This window comes from Macaca mulatta, chromosome 13, assembly GCF_049350105.2.
Source record: "Macaca mulatta isolate MMU2019108-1 chromosome 13, T2T-MMU8v2.0, whole genome shotgun sequence".
Taxonomy (NCBI): Eukaryota; Metazoa; Chordata; class Mammalia; order Primates; family Cercopithecidae; genus Macaca; species Macaca mulatta.
In genome coordinates this window covers 99216729-99235148 of record NC_133418.1, presented here as the reverse complement: position 1 = coordinate 99235148, position 18420 = coordinate 99216729, and the positions used below count along the sequence as shown (strand labels likewise).

The 18420-nt window shown below is 38.9% G+C and overlaps 1 protein-coding gene and 1 long non-coding RNA gene across 10 annotated transcripts in view; one reads left to right on the top strand and one right to left on the bottom strand.

Moving 5' to 3' along the window:
* The window catches only part of ASXL2 (ASXL transcriptional regulator 2), a 155221-nt gene that overhangs the window by 40497 nt on the left and 96304 nt on the right, over positions 1-18420 (bottom strand). The window lies entirely within an intron of this gene.
* LOC144333887 (uncharacterized) lies at positions 10463-12183 on the top strand. Its single transcript, XR_013403019.1, has 2 exons — positions 10463-10827; positions 12054-12183. It is a non-coding gene; the product is annotated as an uncharacterized LOC144333887 (long non-coding RNA).

Genomic DNA, 18420 nt, shown 5'->3' with positions numbered 1-18420 from the left:
ATTAGCCGGGCATGGTGGCAGGTGCTTGTAGTCCCAGCTACTCTGGCATGAACCTGGGAGGCAGAGCTTGCAGTGAGCCGAGATCGCGCCACTGCACTCCAGCCCAGGTGACAGAGCGAGACTCTGTCTTTAAAAAAAAAAAATCATAGCCTTAGTATACTTTGATACTGACCAATTTTTTAAAAATAGCTTTATTAAGCTAAAATTTATATACCAAGCAGCTGGGCATGGTGGCTCACACCTGTAATCCTAGAACTTTGGGAGGCTGAGGCAGGTGGAACACTTGAGGTCAGGAGTTTAAGACCAGCCTGGCCAACATGGTGAAACCCCTACTCTACTAAAATACAAAAATTAGCTGGGTGTGGTGGCACACACCTGTAGTCCCAGCTACTCAGGAGGCTGAGGCAGGAGAATCACTTGAACCCGGGAGGCGGAGATTGCAGTGAGCTGAGATCACGCCACTGTACTCTAGCCTGGGCAACAGGGTGAGACTCCATCACAAAAGGAAAATATATATATATATATATATAAAATTCATATACTATACATCTTGCCTAAAGTATAAAATTTGAAGCCTACTTGAGGGTGGAGGTGGGAGGAGGGTGAGGATCAAAAAATTACCTATCAGGTACTATGCTTATTTCCTGGGTGACAAAGTATTCTGTACACCAAGCCCCCATGACATATAATTTACCTGTATAAAAAACCTGCACATGTACCCCGAACCTAAAATAAAAGTAAAAAAATAAAATAAAATATTTAAACATATGCACACAGATCACAAGTGGGTAGCACAATGAGGTTTTTTTTATATTTAAATTTTTTTAAAAAGGATATTTTAAGCCCACAGCTATCTTTTTGTGATCCCAGCCGGTCACTATCCTCAAGGATGAGCACTACACTGACATCTAACAGCAGAGGTTACTTTTACCTCTTTTACACTTCATATAAATATTGTGCAGCAGAAACTCTTTTGTACATGTCTTTTTACATTCTGTGGGCTGTTTTGAATTTATATGTAGTTTTCCATGTTGCGAATCATTTATTAGCATTGAATTCTGTTGTGAAAATATCACACAATTATTCCACTGCTTATGTACATGCAAGTGTTTTTCATCTGGGAATATTAGGAATAGTACTAGTATATAAATTCTAGAAAATGCATTGGTGACATAAAAATTTTGGGGTATATAGGTAGTAGTGGACTTGTGTTTTATGTTTTACATCTCTTCAGTTTTAGGTCACACTGACAGTTTTTCAAAATGCTTGTACAAAATTTTGAAGCCACCAGCAGTGTATGACTTTTCTACATCCTTGCCAACACTTGGTATTTTCTGTCATTTTCATTTCAATCTCCTGGTTGCTGTGTTTATATCAGGCTTTTCTCAGATAGCTAAGAAAGTTGAACACGTGTTAACACTTTTTTAGTCACTGAATAACCTCTATTTTGAAGACTGTTATTTTGTTTATCTTCCCGTGGTTTTATTAATAGCTGTCTTTTTCTTGTTGACTTATGGTAGTTCTTTATATATGCTAGATAGACGTCCTTTTTTAGTCTTCTGATATGGTTTGGCTCTGTGTCCCCACCCAAATCTCATCTTTTTTTTTTTGCTTTTTGAGACGGAGTTTTGCTCTTGTCACCCAGACTGGAGTGCAATGGCACGATCTCAGCTCACTGCAACCTCTGCTTGCCAGGTTCAAGCGATTCTCCTGCCTCAGCCTCCCAAGTAGCTGGGATTACAGGTGCCTGCCACCATGCCCAGCTAATTTTTGTATTTTCAGTAGAGACGAGGTTTCACCATGTTGGCCAGGCTGGTCTCAAACTCTTGACTTCAGGTGATCCACCCACCTCAGCCTCCCAAAGTGCTGGGATTACAGGCACGAGCCACTTCGCTGGGCCCCAAATCTCATCTTGAATTGTAATCCCCACGTGTCAGCAGAGGGACCTGTAATCCCCCACGTGTTGAAGTAGGAAGCTGATTGGATCATGGGGGCAGCTTCCCGCAGGTTGTTCTCATGAGATCTGATGGTTTTTTAAAGGCAATTTTCCCTGCTCTTTCTCACTTCTCTCTCCTGCCACCGTGTGAAGTTCGCTGCTTCCCCTTCGCCTTCTGCCATGATTGTTAAGTTTCCTTAGGCCTCCCCGGCCATGTGGAACTGTGAGTCAGTTAAACCTTTTTCCTTTATAAATTACCCAGTCTCAGGTATTTATAGCAGTGTGAAAACAAACTAATACATGCTCTCTCGGTCTCTTTCTCCTCTTTCTGAGAAATACTTAAAATATATTTAAATAATCTCATTTGTTATTTCCCCAGTATATTAAATATCTTGTTTTATTTAAGGAATCATTCTCTATCTTAAGACCACAAAGATGTTATTTTCTGTTTTCTTTTAAAAGCATCAGGATTTAGGTTTAAACTTTGGTTTTGCAATCCATTCAGAATCAATTTGTTGTGTGACTAGTGATTGTATTTTCCCTGGTAAGCTAACAAAATTAAATTTATTCTGAAAATGTTGGGGGAAAAAACATAAAATTCAATGGCTTTCAGTATATTCACCAAGTTGTACAATCATCACCCCTCAAAAAACACCATACATGTTAACTGTTACTCATCTTTTACCCCATCTATGTTCGTGGTCCTAGGTAACCAGTAATCTACTTTCTGTCTTTATAAATTTGCCTCTTAGGGATATTTCATATAATGAAATCATATATTAGTGCTCGTTTATAAATGACTTTTTCAACGACGTGCTTACTTTTGAAGGCGCATCCATGTTTCAATGTGTATGGATACTTTATTCTTTATCGTAGAATAATATTCCATTGCATGCCTATGTCACGTTTTGTCTATTCATCAGCTGATGAACATCTGGATTGTTTCTACTTTTTGGCTATTATGAACAATGTTATGAAGAACATTTGTGTGCAGATGTTTTAAATATGTGCTTTTAGTCTCTCGGGTTCATTCCTAGGAGTGGAATTGCTGGGTCTTACAATAACTCTCTGTTTAACTTGAGGAACTGCCAAGCTGTTTTTCAAAATGGATGCACTATTTTTACAATTCCACCAGGAATTGTCTGTCTTTTTTACTTGGCCAATGTTTTTAAAGAAACAAAAGTAAAAGTTAAAACTATTAATTTTTTTTTTTTTTTTTGAGACGGAGTCTCGCTCTGTCGCCCAGGCTGAAGTGCAGTGGCCGGATCTCAGCTCACTGCAAGCTCCGCCTCCTGGGTTCACGCCATTCTCCTGCCTCAGCCTCCCGAGTAGCTGGGACTACAGGCGCCCGCCACCTCGCCCGGCTAGTTTTTTTTTGTATTTTTAGTAGAGACGGGGTTTCACCGTGTTAGCCAGGATGGTCTCGATCTCCTGACCTCGTGATCCACCCGTCTCGGCCTCCCAAAGTGCTGGGATTACAGGCTTGAGCCACCGCGCCCAGCCTATTAATATTTTCTTAATAACGTCTTGCAGAAATCTCAAGACTATATATTTCCTCGCCTACCCCAAATACTGCCTGATTACAAACAGAAAATAAAAAGCCAAAATAACTCCACTAGAAAATATAAGAATTCTACTTTGCAGCCCAGAAAAGTGACAATAAAGCTATCTGCAATTACCAGGACAAACTGCTTAGGATGTTTACCCTTAAGCCAAACACCTTTTTTTAACAAATTAAACCACAGCATTTAACTAAGCCAACCAAAATAAATCATGAAAATTACAGGACCCACCAGTATAAACATTTCCCAGAGTTGACTTAATGCTAAGTACTGGTCTATGAAACTTAAACAGTACTCTAACTTTTTTTATTATTTTATGTTATTTTTGAGACAGGGTCTCACTCTTGCCCAGGCTGGAGTGCAGGGACATGATCGCAGCCCACTGCAGCCTTGACCTTGCAGGCTCGAGTAATCTCCTACCTTCACCTCCTGAGTAGCTGGGACCACAGGTATATGTTATCACATCCAGGTAATTTTTTTTGAAGTTTTTTTTTTTAAGAGATGGGGTCTTGCTATGTTGTCCAAGCTTGTTCTAACTTTTAAAATATTAAAGATTCAGTATTACAATCAGCAAATAAGACTTAAATACAGGCCTGGCACAGTGGCTCACACCTATAATCCCAGCATTTTGCATGGCGGAGGTGGGAGGATCACTTGAGGCCAGGAGTTCAACATCAGCCTAGGCAACATAGTGAGACCCTGTCACTAGAAAAAAAAATTTTTTAATTAGCTGGGCATGGTGGCATAAACTTGTATTCCCAGCTACTTGGGACGCTGCAATCCAGCCTAGAGGGTGACAGTATGAGACCCTATCGTTTTTAAAAATAAAAAAACAAAAAAATAAAAACACTTAAAGATTTAAACTTATCTCTGTTGAGAAACTTATCTCTTACAATTCCTTTTAGTGACTATGCTATCTTCGAAGACATATAATTTTATTATTAGTAACAGCAGACAAGTATCTCCTATATGCTTAACACTGTACTAGGTTCATTTTAACAGGAGTTCATTGAACTCTCATAATTACTCTCTCTCTTAGGGTAGTTTTCTTTCTACCCCTACCTAAACTCCTCAAATTATACTTCTAGAAATAACTAAGAAAGACAGTTTGATTGGCATCCTTATGATATTTTTCTATGCAAATAAAAATACAAAAAGTTTCAAGGCTATATATTTATATACAAAAATAAATTTCAAAGATACATATTCATCTGCATATTACGATGGTATTATCTAAGTTTTACATATCAAGAAATTCAATTAGTTTGCCAAAAGATATATAGCCAGTAAGGAGCAGAGCCAAGATTTGAACTTCATTTTCAGAGTAATGAATAGGTAACCTATAGCTGGCTGATAATGGTGGCCACCAAAAAGATATGTCTACATTCTAAGCTCCAGAATCTGTGAATGTTACTTTATTTGGGAAAAGAGCCCTGGCAGGTGTAACTGAGTTAAGGATCTTCAGACAAGAAGATCATCCTGGATTATCCACCAAATGGATCCTAAAGCCAATGACAAGCCTCTTCATAAGAGATGCATAAGGGAAGACACAGGCAGAGACTGGAGTAATGTGTTCATAAGGCAAGGAAGTCAACAAGAAAAAGCCTAGAGAAAGCAAGGAGCAGATTCTCCCGCAAAGCCTCTGTAGGGAATGCAGACATGCCAACACCTTGCTTTCAGACTTCTGGCATTCAGAACTGAGAGAATAAATTTGTTTGCTTAAGCTGCCCACTTTGTGATAACCTGCAACTTCAGAAAACTCATACAACACCTAAAATCAACAAGTTCTCATAGATGTTTACATATGTGAAATATTTAAATCAAATGCAATTATCAAAGATAGGATACTATACACCAAACTACATGTAATGTTTTAAAAATATATATTTAGCACCCAAATTGAAACATTTTGACCTAGTGGGACCTCCTTCAAGTTGTAAACTGTCTTGGGGATATGGCTCCACCCATATTTGACAGCTTTTTTAATACCTGTCACAGAAAGTTGTCCCAGGCAAATCTTGCATAACTTTTGGCCCAGACCTGGATCAACTACTTCTTCAACAAACTCTGACATCTTTAAATTGGAAATGGCATTAAAAGACTATGGTGTGCACACCACACTAGGAGTGCTCACTGTCAACAGGTTACCACTAGTTCTAAACTTTTCAGTGGCTAGAACAAGAAGTCATCATTTAGAAAGAGAAAATGAAATTCATGCTTGGATACCAAATTTGAACTGAAGATTACAGAGCTTTAACTTAACTTTTCTGATTTGGTTTTTTTTTTTTTTTTTTTTTTTTTTTTTTTGAGATGGAGTCTCCTTCTGCTGCTCAGGCTGGAGTGCAGTGGTGCAATCTCGGCTCACTGCAACCTCTGCCTCCTGGGTTCAAGCGATTCTCCTGTCTCAGCCTCCCAAGTAGCTGGAATTACAGGCACCTGCCACCATACCCAGCTAATTTTTTTGTATTTTTAGTAGAGACACGGTTTCGCCATGTTGACCCGGCTGGTCTTGAACTCCAGACCTCAAGTAATCCACCCACTTCAGCCTCCCAAAGTGCTGAGATTACAGGCATGAGCCACCATGCCCAGGCTGATTTTGTATTTTTATCCTGTTTCTTCCCACCTAACAATCCTGGTTCCTAATACTACTACAATTATTAATTTGCTTAGTATTATAGATATAGTTTCAAAGAAACCATACAATATAATTATTGAAATTAAGACTACTGAATGAAGTTTAAGATTTGTCTCCTTCAACACCTGTGAAGAGGGGGAAAAAAAGGTTTATGTCTTGTCTCCCATACCTAAGCTACATCCCACAATAACTTATCTATCATTACACCACAAATTTGACATACTTGTTTGCTTTATTTCTTATTTCTAGGAAGTACATTAAAAATTTTAAATTACGTAACGTTACAAATCATATTACTTTCATACAAGTCTAGCTCTCTTCCTTAACTATACTACTCTACAGAAAATCATTTTAATAGGTCTTTGTTCGTCCTTTCATTTTTATTCATATTTTTCATTTTGTTAAAATACAGTATACATGTTTTAATACTTTTGTTTTTTTTCCTTTTTAAGACAGTTTCGTTCTTGTTGCCCAGGCTGGAGTGCAATGGCACAATCTTAGCTCGCTGCAATCTCTGCCTCCCAAGTTCAAGCAATTCTCATGCCTCAGCCTCCTAAGTAGCTGGGATTACAGGTGCCCACCACCACGCCCAGCTAATTTTTGTATTTTTAGTAGAGACAGGGTTTCACCATGTTGGCCAGGCTGGTCTGGAACTCCTGATCTCAGGTGATCCGCGCGAATCGGCCTCCCAAACTGCTGGGATTACAGGTGTAAGCCAAAATGCCTGGCCCGTTTTAATGATTTTACTTATTTCTTTAAACAAAAGATCATATACCACTGTCCAGTGTTTCAATTTTTTTTTTTTTTTTAAAGACAGGGTCTTACTCTGTTGCCCAGGCTGGAGCCACTTTGATTTGAGTGAAAAAACTCAGTGTATCCTGGAGGATATCCTAGAACAGAACACGGAACTCTTGTGCATTCCTTTTAATAGTTGCATAGAATTCCATTGAGTATAACAACCGTGATTTCTTCCACCAGATTTTGTTGATGGGTATTTTTTGGGTTGTTTCTGGTCTTTTGTTTTCATGACTACGTCTTAACCAGTGGTTCTAAAATATGGTACCCAGAACAACATCATTACTACCTAAAAATGTACTAGAAATGAAAATTATTGGTGCAAGCCCAGATTACTGAATCAGATACTCTGAAGTGAGGCCCAGGAATCTGCACCATACTTTCTCTAGGTGATTCTGATACAAGCTCGAGTTTGAGAATCATTGATCTTAATATCTGCCATTTTGTATTTCTGACAGTTTATCTCTAAGGTTGATTCTTAGAAGTGAGTTTGCTAGACTAAAAGATAAACACATACGCTTCAAGAAGCATCAGAGAAAAAAATTTCTTCATTCTCAGGTTCTAAAAGAAATTCACCCATGTTTGGCCGGGCATGGTGGCTCATGCCTGTAATCCCAGCACCTTGGGAGGCTGAGGCGGGTGGATCACGAAGTCAGGAGATCTAGATCATCCTGGCTAACACAGTGAAACCCCGTCCCCACCAAAAATACAAAACAGCCAGGCGAGGTGGTGGGCGCCTGTAGTCCCAGCTACTCGGGAGGCTGAGGCAGGAGAATGGCGTGAACCCGGGAGGAGGAGCTTGCAGTGAGCCGAGATTGTGCCACTACACTCCATTTCAAAAAAAAAAAAAAAAAAACAAATTCACCCATGCTTTCCTGTAGTACTTGGTTTCATATTTTACATTTATTATAACTTTAATTTCTTTGGAATTTATCCTGGAGAGTGAGAAATGAATGCAATTTCATCTTTTTGGGTATTGAGTTGTTTCAACATCTTTTTGCACATGTCTTAAAAAAGTAATGCTTGGCCAGGCACGGTGGCTCACGCCTGTAATCCCAACACTTTGGGAGGCCGAGGCAGGTGGAACACCTGAGGTCAGGAGTTTAAGACCAGCCTAGCCAACATGGTGAAACCCCTTCTCTACTAAAAACACAAAATTAACTGGGTGTGGTGGTGCATGCCTGTAATCCCAGCTACTTGGGAAGCTGAAGGAGGAGAATCGCTTGAACCCAGGAGGCAGAGGTTGCAGTAAGCCGTGATGGTGCCACTGCACTCCAGCCTGGGCAACAAGAGCAAAACTCTGTCTCAAAAAGAAAAAAAAAAAAAAAGAGATGCTCGGATTTTTTTTGTTGTTGACGTTGTTAGCGCAAATATATTCTTTCTTCATTATTATTTACGCACATAGTGGCTGATTGCTACATATTAATTTTATTTACTTCTATTTATTTACAATCCCAAATTCTCTTTTTTTAAGACAGACTCACTCTGTCACCCAGCCTTGAATTCCTGGGCTCAAGGTATCCCCGTCTCCTAAGTAGTACTACAGGTACACGCCTGTTTTTTTTTTTTTTGAGACAGAGTCATTGCTATGTCGCCTAGGCTGGAGTGCAGTGGCACTCACGCAGCCTCTGCCTCTTAGGTTCAAGCGATTCTTCTGCTTCAGCCTCCCAAACAGCTGGGACCACAGGCACGTGCCACCACGCCCAGCTAATTTTTTTATTTTTGGTAGAGATGGGGTTTCACCATATTGGCCAGGCTGTTCTTGAACTCCTGACTTCATGATCTGCCCTCCTCGGCCTCCCAAAGTGCTGGGATAACAGGTGTGAGCCACCGCGCCCAGTCTTTTTTTTTTTTTTAATTTTTTTTCATTTTTTGTAGAGACAGGGTCTTGCTGTTTGTCCAGGTTGGTCTCAAACTCCTGGCCTCAAGTGATCCTCCTGCCCCACCCTCCCAAAGTGCTGGAACTACAAGCATGGGCCACCAGTTCTCTTTTTAATCAGTATTTATCTCCACTGATTCTTTTGTGTTTGTCAGACACAAAATTATATCATCTGAAAAAAAGAAGTAGTTTTACCTAATCCTTTCTGATTCTTGTCGTCGGTTACTCAAACTGCTTTCTCTTGCTTACCTTTGTTGACATAAACAACTCTAGGCCAGGCGTGGTGGCTCAAGCCTGCAATCCCAGCACTTTAGGAGGCGGAGACGGGTGGATCATCTGAGGTCAGGAGTTCGAGACCAGCCTGGCCAACATGGTGAAGCCCTGTCTCTACTAAAAATACAAAAAATTAGCTGGTCGTGGTGGCATACACCTGTAATTTCAACTACTCAGGAGGCTGAGGCAGAAGAATTGCTTAAACCTGGGAGGTGGAGGTTGCAGCGAGCCGAGACTGCACCACTGCTCTTTAGCCTGGGCAACAGAGGAAGACTCCATCTCGGAAAAAACAAAAAACAAAAAACACCTCTACATAATGTTAAGTAAGAATGGAGATAGTGGACATCTTGTTCTTGACTCGTTCTGGCTAAAACAGAAGCCACTAGTGTTTCCCCCTTAAGACACTGGTTTCTTAACTAAGTTAAAACGTTAAAGAGGAATTCACTAATTCTCAATTTTATTGAGCATAAAATTTATTCAAAGACCTTTTCAGCAAGCATAGAAATAACTTATTTTTCACATTAGCTTTGTTAATGTAATTAATAATAATAGAATTCATAGTAGTGATCATACTCACAATCCAAAAACCTATTTATGATATTATCATTTAAATGTATAGTTGGATACTATACAGTAAACTTTTATTATGATTCTGCCTCAATATTCATAAGATAATGCTCAGTATTCATAAAATAACATAATCTTTGGAAAATTTGTTTTAAATAATAATCTAGATGTTTTTTATTCTAGCTCTGGAACAGTGTTTAAAATATTAAGATTATTATCTTTAAACATATGGTTGAATTATAACTGGGCATGGTGGTACACACCTGTAATCCCAGCCACTCGGGAGGCTGAGGCAGGAGAATCGCTTGAACCCAGGAGGCGGAGACTGCAGTGAGCCAAGATCACACCACTGCACTCCAGCCTGTGGGACAGAATGAGACTCCATCTCAAAATAAATAAATAAAAATTTAAAAATAAGCATATGACTGAATTCCCCTGAAGAACATGTGGGTATAGTGTTCTTTTGAAGGGGAGTTCTAATACAGGTCTACTTCTACAGAAATGTATTTACACTTTCTATCTCTACTGGGTTCAATTTTTGTGCAGTGTATTTTCCTAGAAAAGTATACCATTTCATCTACATTTTGAAGTACTGTGAAAAAGTCTGATGGTTTTTTAATTTTGTTTTGAAATTTCAACCTGAATTTATATACTCATGGTTTTTTCCTTTAAAAAAAAAGTACGTTAACAAAGCTTGTCTATTATATTGATTCATTTTAAAACCAACCTTTTCTACCATTTTTCTCTTCTAATTTAGTAATTTTCATTATTTATTTTTATTATACATTATTTTCTTCAGCTACCTATTGGTTTACTTTATTATTCTTTTTTTTCTAATTTTTAGAGTAGTTTGCTTATTTTAGTTTCTCCTTACTGACAGGAGGTATTCAGTATTATAAACTGCCTTCCAGACTGGACACAGTGGCTCATGCCTGTAATCCCAGCGCTTTGGGAGGTCAAGGTGGGCAGGATCACTTCAGTTCAAGACCAGCCTGGGCAATGTGGCAAAATCTTGCCTATATAAAAAAATAAACATGGCCGGGCGCGGTGGCTCACAACTGTAATCCCAGAACTTTGTGGGGCTGAGGCAGGCAGATCACGAGGTCAGGAGTTCAAGACCAGCCTGGCCAAAATGGTGAAACCCTGACTCTACTAAAAATACAAAAATTAGCCGGGCATGGTGGCTCATGCCTGTAATCCCAGCTACTCGGGAGGCTGAGGCAGGAAAATCGCTTGATACCAGAAGGTGGAGGTAGGAGTGAGCTGAGATTGCGCAACTGCACTCCAGCCTAGGTGAAAGAGCGAAACTCCACCTCTAAATAAATAAATAAAAAGTTAGCCAGGTGTGGTGGTGTGCTGTAGTCCCAGCTACTTGGGGGGCTGAGACAGGAGGATCACCTGAGCCTAGGAAGTTGAGGCTGCACTTGAGTTGTGATCACGCCACTACCTCCAGCCTGGGTGACAGAGTAAGACCGTGTCTCCCAACTTAAAAAAAAAAATCAAGAAAGTAGGTGGCACCAAACCCTTGTATATATAAGCCTCCTTCAGCTCTGGCTGCAAGTCTCACTTCAGGAAGATGATTAAAATGCTAACAGAAAGATTATGGCAGCAGAGATGATAACTATACAATATTTTAAAAGATTTCATGGGAATATAACGTATTGAATGCATAGTATAATGAAGAATGAACTTTACTCCCTATATTAATTCCCCAGACCTGTCATTTTAAAAAGTACATAACCTAGGTGACATAAAACAAGACACTTATTCTTTCACAGTTCTGGAGGCTGAAAATCCAAAACTGATGTGTCAGCAAGGATGGTTCCTTCTGTGAGAGAAGCTATTCCATCCCTTTCTCTTAGTTTCTGGTAACATCCAGCAATTTTTGGCATTCCTTGGCTTATAGTAGCATCATTTCAACCTCGTCTCCATCGTCACACGGCACTCTCTTCATGTCTCCATGTCTTCATATGACCCATCTTATAAAGACACCAGTCTTAGAGCACTAACGACCCACCCTACTACAGTATGACTTCATCTTAACTTACTAACTCTACAACAACTCTGTTTCCCAATAAGGACACATTCTGGGGTACCAGAGGTTATGATTTCAATATATCTTTTTGAAGGGGACACAATTTGAAGCATAACACTTGCTTTTATTTAGCCTATTTTCCAGAGCTATACAGATGGTGTGAACTTAACACTGTCATTCATTGAATATAAGCTATTATTATTATTGGTTAAAAATAAAACGATGGGGCCGGGCGCGGTGGCTCAAGCCTGTAATCCCAGCACTTTGGGAGGCCGAGACGGGCGGATCACGAGGTCAGGAGATTGAGACCATCCTGGCTAACACGGTGAAACCCCGTCCCCACCAAAAATACAAAAAACTAGCCGGGCGAGGTGGTGGGCGCCTGTAGTCCCAGCTACTCGGGAGGCTGAGGCAGGAGAATGGCGTAAACCCAGGAGGCGGAGCTTGCAGTGAGCTGAGATCCGGCCACTGCACTCCAGCCTGGGCGACAGAGCGAGACTCCGTCTTAAATAAATAAATAAATAAATAAATAAATAAATAAACAAATAAAACTATGTATAAACTAATAGATTTTTAAAATTAATTTTGCGGAGGCTGAGACGGGCAGATCCCGAGGTCAGGAGATCGAGACCATCCTGGCTAACAAGGCGAAACCCCGTCTCTACTAAAAAATACAAAAAAACTAGCTGGGCGAGGTGGCGGGCGCCTGTAATCGCAGCTACTCGGGAGGCTGAGGAAGGAGAATGGCCTGAACCCGGGAGGCGGAGCTTGCAGTGAGCTGAGATCCGGCCACTGCACTCCAGCCTGGGCCACAGAGCAAGACTCCATCTCAAAAAAAAAAAAAAAAAAATTTAATTTTGCAATGTTGTTACATCCCGTGTCAATGTTCAGAGAGGCAATCCACCACAGGCCCCGAGTGCAGTCATGTGTACATGCGAGCAATGCCAGCAGTGTTTTAAGTCCCAGAAACACTGTTTACCTGAGCCATCTTTCAGGGTTATGTTTGCAGCTGCAGAGCAACCATGAGATGAAGCAATGTCTTTTCCCAGGCAAAATATGCTTGCTTCTGCTAAAAGCAGTGAATCCCTCAAAGTAATGTTTCTTGGCTGAGATGTAAACCCACTGCACGAATAGGATACATCTGGGCCTGTATCTCATCACCTGAGTCTTGGGGTAAGGGAAAGGTGACACAAAAAGTATGCTGATAGTCATATTGCTTACTCTATCATAGGTAATATAGTACTTTTTCTATGACCCAGGATTCTTGTTTCTTCTGTTAAATCCTTGAGAGGCTAATTTGTTCACTTACAAATCAGGTAAAATCCTAGACACTTCAAAGACAGAGTCAATTTATAAAAACTGTATTTCTATATATCAGAAACACACAATTATAAAGTAAAAAAAGATAAAGCTATTCACAACAGAATAAAAAATGTCAAGGAATAAATCTATTAAGAAGTGTGCAAAGACCTGTAAGACAGAAAAATCCATAGCATTAACGAACAAAATTGAACTGCAAAAAATGCAGTAATATATTTTTTAAAAAGTCAATAGAACTAAAATTGATCTATAGATTCAATGCAATCCTAACCAAAATCATAGCAGGTTGATGAGAGGGGACATGTGGAAACTGACGAGCTGCTTCTAAAATTTACACGAGGATGAGATCAGTCAAAAAAGCCAAGAAAATATTAAAGAACAAAATGGAAAGAATTAAACTATTAGATATCAGGATTAATCATAAAGCTAAAGTAATTAAAACAGGGTGGTACTGTTACAAGGAAAGACAAAACACAACAGAGCAAAGCGAAGTCCAGAAACCAAACCATAACTATATGGTCAATTGACTTATGACATAGAGAACACTAAAATAAACTAAAGAAGTCTTCAAAAATGGGTGCTAGGTAATTAAAATATCCCTACAGGGTGAAAGGAACAAAATGATGATCCTCATCTCACATAATACAAAAAAATTCCACATGGTTTATAGATCTAAATGTAAAAGATAAAAGAATAAAGCTTTCATTAAAATGTGCACATGCACGTGCATATACATGAAGACAGTTTCCTCTCTGTGTGTACATAGTATTTTCATTGCATAAACATCCACCAGTACCCAAATTCATTTATCCTACCACTGATGAACATTTAGGTTATTTTTATTATTACAGTTAATTCTACTTTTAAAAAAAATTTCTTTTTGTACTCCTTTCTGTTGGGTATGTACTCCAGAGTAGAATTAGCTATACTATGGAGAGCCGAGCAGTTTTCCAAAGTAGCTGTACTAGTTGTACTAGTTTAAATTCTCACCACCAGTTTATAGGAATCCCTATACACTGACATGTTTCCCTATACATGATTTCACATGATCACTAACGGCTGGTACCATCAGTCTTTTTAATTTTGGACTTTGGTGGGTGTGTAATAGTATCGCATGTGGTTATAAGTTGACTTTCTGTGGTCGCTAATGGAATTTGACTCCTTTTCATTATTAACCATTTTGATATCATCTTTGTGCAGTGCTTGCTCTAGTCTTTGCCCATTTTTCTATGAATTTCTCTTTTTCTTAGTAACTTGTAGGAGTTCTTCATATATTCCTTTGTTGCATATATTTATTGCAAATAACTTCTCTGTGGCTTGCCTTTTCACTCTCTTAAAGTTATGTTTTGATGAATGCAACTTCTTAATGTACCCAGTATGTTTTTTTTTCTTTAGAAAATTGCCTAGCTCTATGATTAATCCTGATATCTAATAGTTTTAACTCTTTCCATTTTGTTCTTTAATATTTTCTTGGCTTTTCTGACTGATCTCATCTTCATGCAAATTTTAGAAGCAGCTTGTCAGTTTCCACATGTCCCCTCTCCCATCAATCTGCTATGATTTTGGTTAGGATTGCATTGAATCTATAGATCAATTTTAGTTCTACTGACTTTTTTTTTTTTAAATATATTACTGCATTTTGTGCAGTTCAATTTTGTTCATTAATGCTATGGATTTTTCTGAGCTTCCTTCTGGTCACACCCATTGCCCCAAAATAACCACTCTATATAGTTTTAAGAATCTGATGTATTTCTATGCACCAGAAGGTGAATGATTCTTACACACATGCAAATAATGTAATAGCAAAAAATTATTTAAGTACGACTTGATTATATAAGTTTAAAAATTTATCTGGACATTATTCTGTTCCAGACATGTCTTGCTTATGCTATTGGAAGTTGTCAGAGTGGTTATTTTGGGGTAATGGGTGTGACCAGAAGGGAGAGACACTAGGGCAATATTTTGCTTTTTTTTTGAAATGGAGTCTCACTCTGTCGCCCAGGCTGGAGTGCAGCGGCACGATCTCGGCTCACTGCAAGCTCCACCTGCCGGGTTCACACCATTCTCCTGCCTCAGCCTCTGGAGTAGCTGGGACTACAAGCATCCGCCACCACACCCAGCTAATTTTTTCTATTTTTAGTAGAGATGGGGTTTCACCATGTTAGCCAGGATGGTCTTGATCTCCTGATCTCGTGATTTGCCCGCCTTGGCCTCCCAAAGTACTGGGATTATAGGCATGAGCCACCGCACCCAGCAATATTTTGCTCCTTAATCTGGTTGATAGTTCATAGTACTGTTCTGTTTGTGAAAATCCAACAAGCTGTATACTTATGTGTACTTTAATGAATACAGGCTGATCATTCCAAATCAGAAAACATGAAATGCCCAAAATCAGAAAATTTTTGAGTGCCAACATGATGCTCAAAGGAAATGTTCATTGGAACATTCTGGATTTTGAACTTTCTTAATTTGGGATGCTCAACCCAAATAATGCAAATATTTCAAAATCTGAAAAAATCCAAACTCTAAAACACTTCTGGTTCCAAGCATTTCAGAGAAAAAGTACTTACTCCATATGTACTATAATCTAATTTAAAATTTTAAAAATAGGCAAAGTGACCCAAATTGACAGAAATCAGGACGGTGGTTACTTTTGAGAAAGGACCAGTAGTGATTTGGAGATGACAGCATGTTTTTGCAATGCTGATGAAGCATCGTAATAGTTAATTATTTACTAGGAAGATGGAGTTATTTTCTGTTCTGAATTTTTTTTAAAAAGGGACAAGATCATCTCATATAGTTTCTCCTTTAAAGATAAAATTTGGCATGCTCTCACCCTTTTTTCAAGTAAAGCTGAAAAATCATCTAAACTATTGCTGTTCAAATGTCCACAGACTGGTCTGTGATAAGCATGAAAGCAAGAACATTTAGGTACTTTCATAGAAATCTGACATTGCTGGGTCATTTTGAGTCCACAATGGACTAGAGGAAAAAAATTGGTCCTTGATGATGAATAATTTGAGAATAAACTAGTTAACTTATGACGTGGTGGTGATATGAGTAGGAGGGGTGTGAGAAACACATAAGCAAGATTTCCTAGGACTACATCTTAAAAAAACAACAAACAAACAAACCAAAAAAAGAACTATTAAAAATAAGACCTTGTTTAAAAAAACATAAAAAAAGAAAACAATTAAAGCTGCATTTTAACTATATCAAGACCCTGTTTATAATCTTTTCTCACAAAGTGGCACTTATAAAAAAAAAATCCCTCATACTTCTCTATTACCAGTTTCACTTCGAATGAAACTAATAAATGTCACCAATTAATGTCATCCCACACCAAGGAAGTATACTACCTACAACAAATGATTTTCCAAAGCAAAACAGAAATAAATTTTAGCTTATATACCAGTGATGAGAAATTGAGCTAACTTAAACACTAATGAGTAGAACAACATAAGAAGCTAGTTTATTAACTCAGAAACTTAATGAACAAAAGTGTGAAACCAACAACAAAAAAAAGGGTCAATAAACAGTCTTTTGTCATTTATTTATTTATGTATGTATTTATTTATTTATTTATTTTTGAGACACGGTCTCTGTCACTCAGACTGGAATGCACTGGCATCATCATAGCTCACTGTGGTCTCAAACTTCTGGACTTAAGTGATCCCCCGACCCTGGCCTCCCAAAGTGCTGGGACTACAGGTGTGCACCACCAAAACCGGCTGTTTTTTATTTAGAGCCAAGGTCTCACCATGTTGCCCAAGATGGTCTTGAACTCCCGGGCTCAAGTGATACTCCTGCCTTGGCCTCCCAAAGGAATGGGATTACAGGTGTGAGCCGCCTCCAGCCTATAAACAATCTTGATCTTCCTGGTGTCTGGCTATGAAAATGTGGAAGAGTCGTCAGTGTCTCCATTCTCTCTCTTCTCTGATCTATACCTTAATTTTCCTAAGAAACTTTGTGAGGCTGGGCGCGGTGGCCCACGTCTGTAATCCCAGCACTTTGGGAGGCTGAGGCAAGCAGATCACAAGGTCAGGAGTTCGAGATTAGCTTGGCCAACACGGCAAAACTTCGTCTCTACTAAAAATATAAAAATTAGCCAGGCATGGTGGCGGGCGCCTATAATCCCAGCACTCAGGAGGCTGAGGCAGGAAAATTGCTCGAACCCATGATGGCGAGGTTGCAGTGAGCTGAGATCGTGCCACTGCACTCCAGCCTGGGCAACAAGAGCAAGACTCCGTCTCAAAAAAAAAAAGAAAAAGAAAAAGAAAAAGAAACTTTGCGCATACCAATATCCGGTAAATAATAAGACTATCACTAAAGGTTAACCGTATGATCCAAATTTCTTTCCCTCCACAAATCCCCTCTCCCAGCCAAACGTATCTTCTTATGGCTTCCTGAGAACACTATACACATTCCCACCTTCTTGCCTTTATGTATGTTTTCTTTCAATAATACATCCTGCCTTCCCTAGTGCTTAAACTCTCTAGAGAAGAATAGTATCTTAGGACTTTTATAGCTAATACTTAGTAACCCAGGCAAAGTTAACTTAGTATCCCTTCTCTAATGCTGTCATAACATGATAAATATAAACACATGCGATTTATGAAGTTATATGCTAAGTATCTACTTATTTTTCTATCCCTCTAGATATGCTGAGACAACTTTAAGGGTGGGGTCGACACCTCATTCAAATTTGTTTCCCAAATACCTGGCAAATAATACAGACTGGAGAAGGCATGAGTGTAACAAGTAGTTTCTTTGCTTGTTTATTCATTCATTTTTTGAAAGAGGGTCTTGCTTTGTCACCTAGGCTGGAATGCAGTGGTCCCATTATAGCACACTGTAGCCTTGAACTCCTGGAATCAAGCAATCCTCCTGCCTCAGTCTACCAAGTAGCTGGGACTACAGGCACACACCACCACACTCAGGTAATTTTACTTTTTATTTTTCGTAGAGACAGGAGTCTCACTATGTTGCCCAGGCTGGTCTCAAACTCCTGGGCTCAAGTGATCCTCCCATCTTGGCCTCCCAAAGTGCTGGGATTATAGGTGTGAGCCACCATAGCCTGCCTAACAAGTAGTTTAAACAGAGATATTACTTTGGTTGTTACAAATAAACTAATGCCTTAAACAACACTTTTTAGGATTATAACTTTATCCTCCAATGTGGACTGCTAAACAGATTAAAACAATTCTTAACAACACATTTTTTTGTCTAATTAGAAACAAAAATGCTTGCTTCTATATAAACATATAGAAATAAAAGATTAACAAATTCTGATCAAAAGATCAAGTTACTATTATTTGATTTAAAAACAAAAATCATTACATAAAAGAAACCCAAAGAGTAATCTAGTAGATAATTTTTTTTTTCCTTGAGACAGCATCTCACTTTGTCACCAGGCTA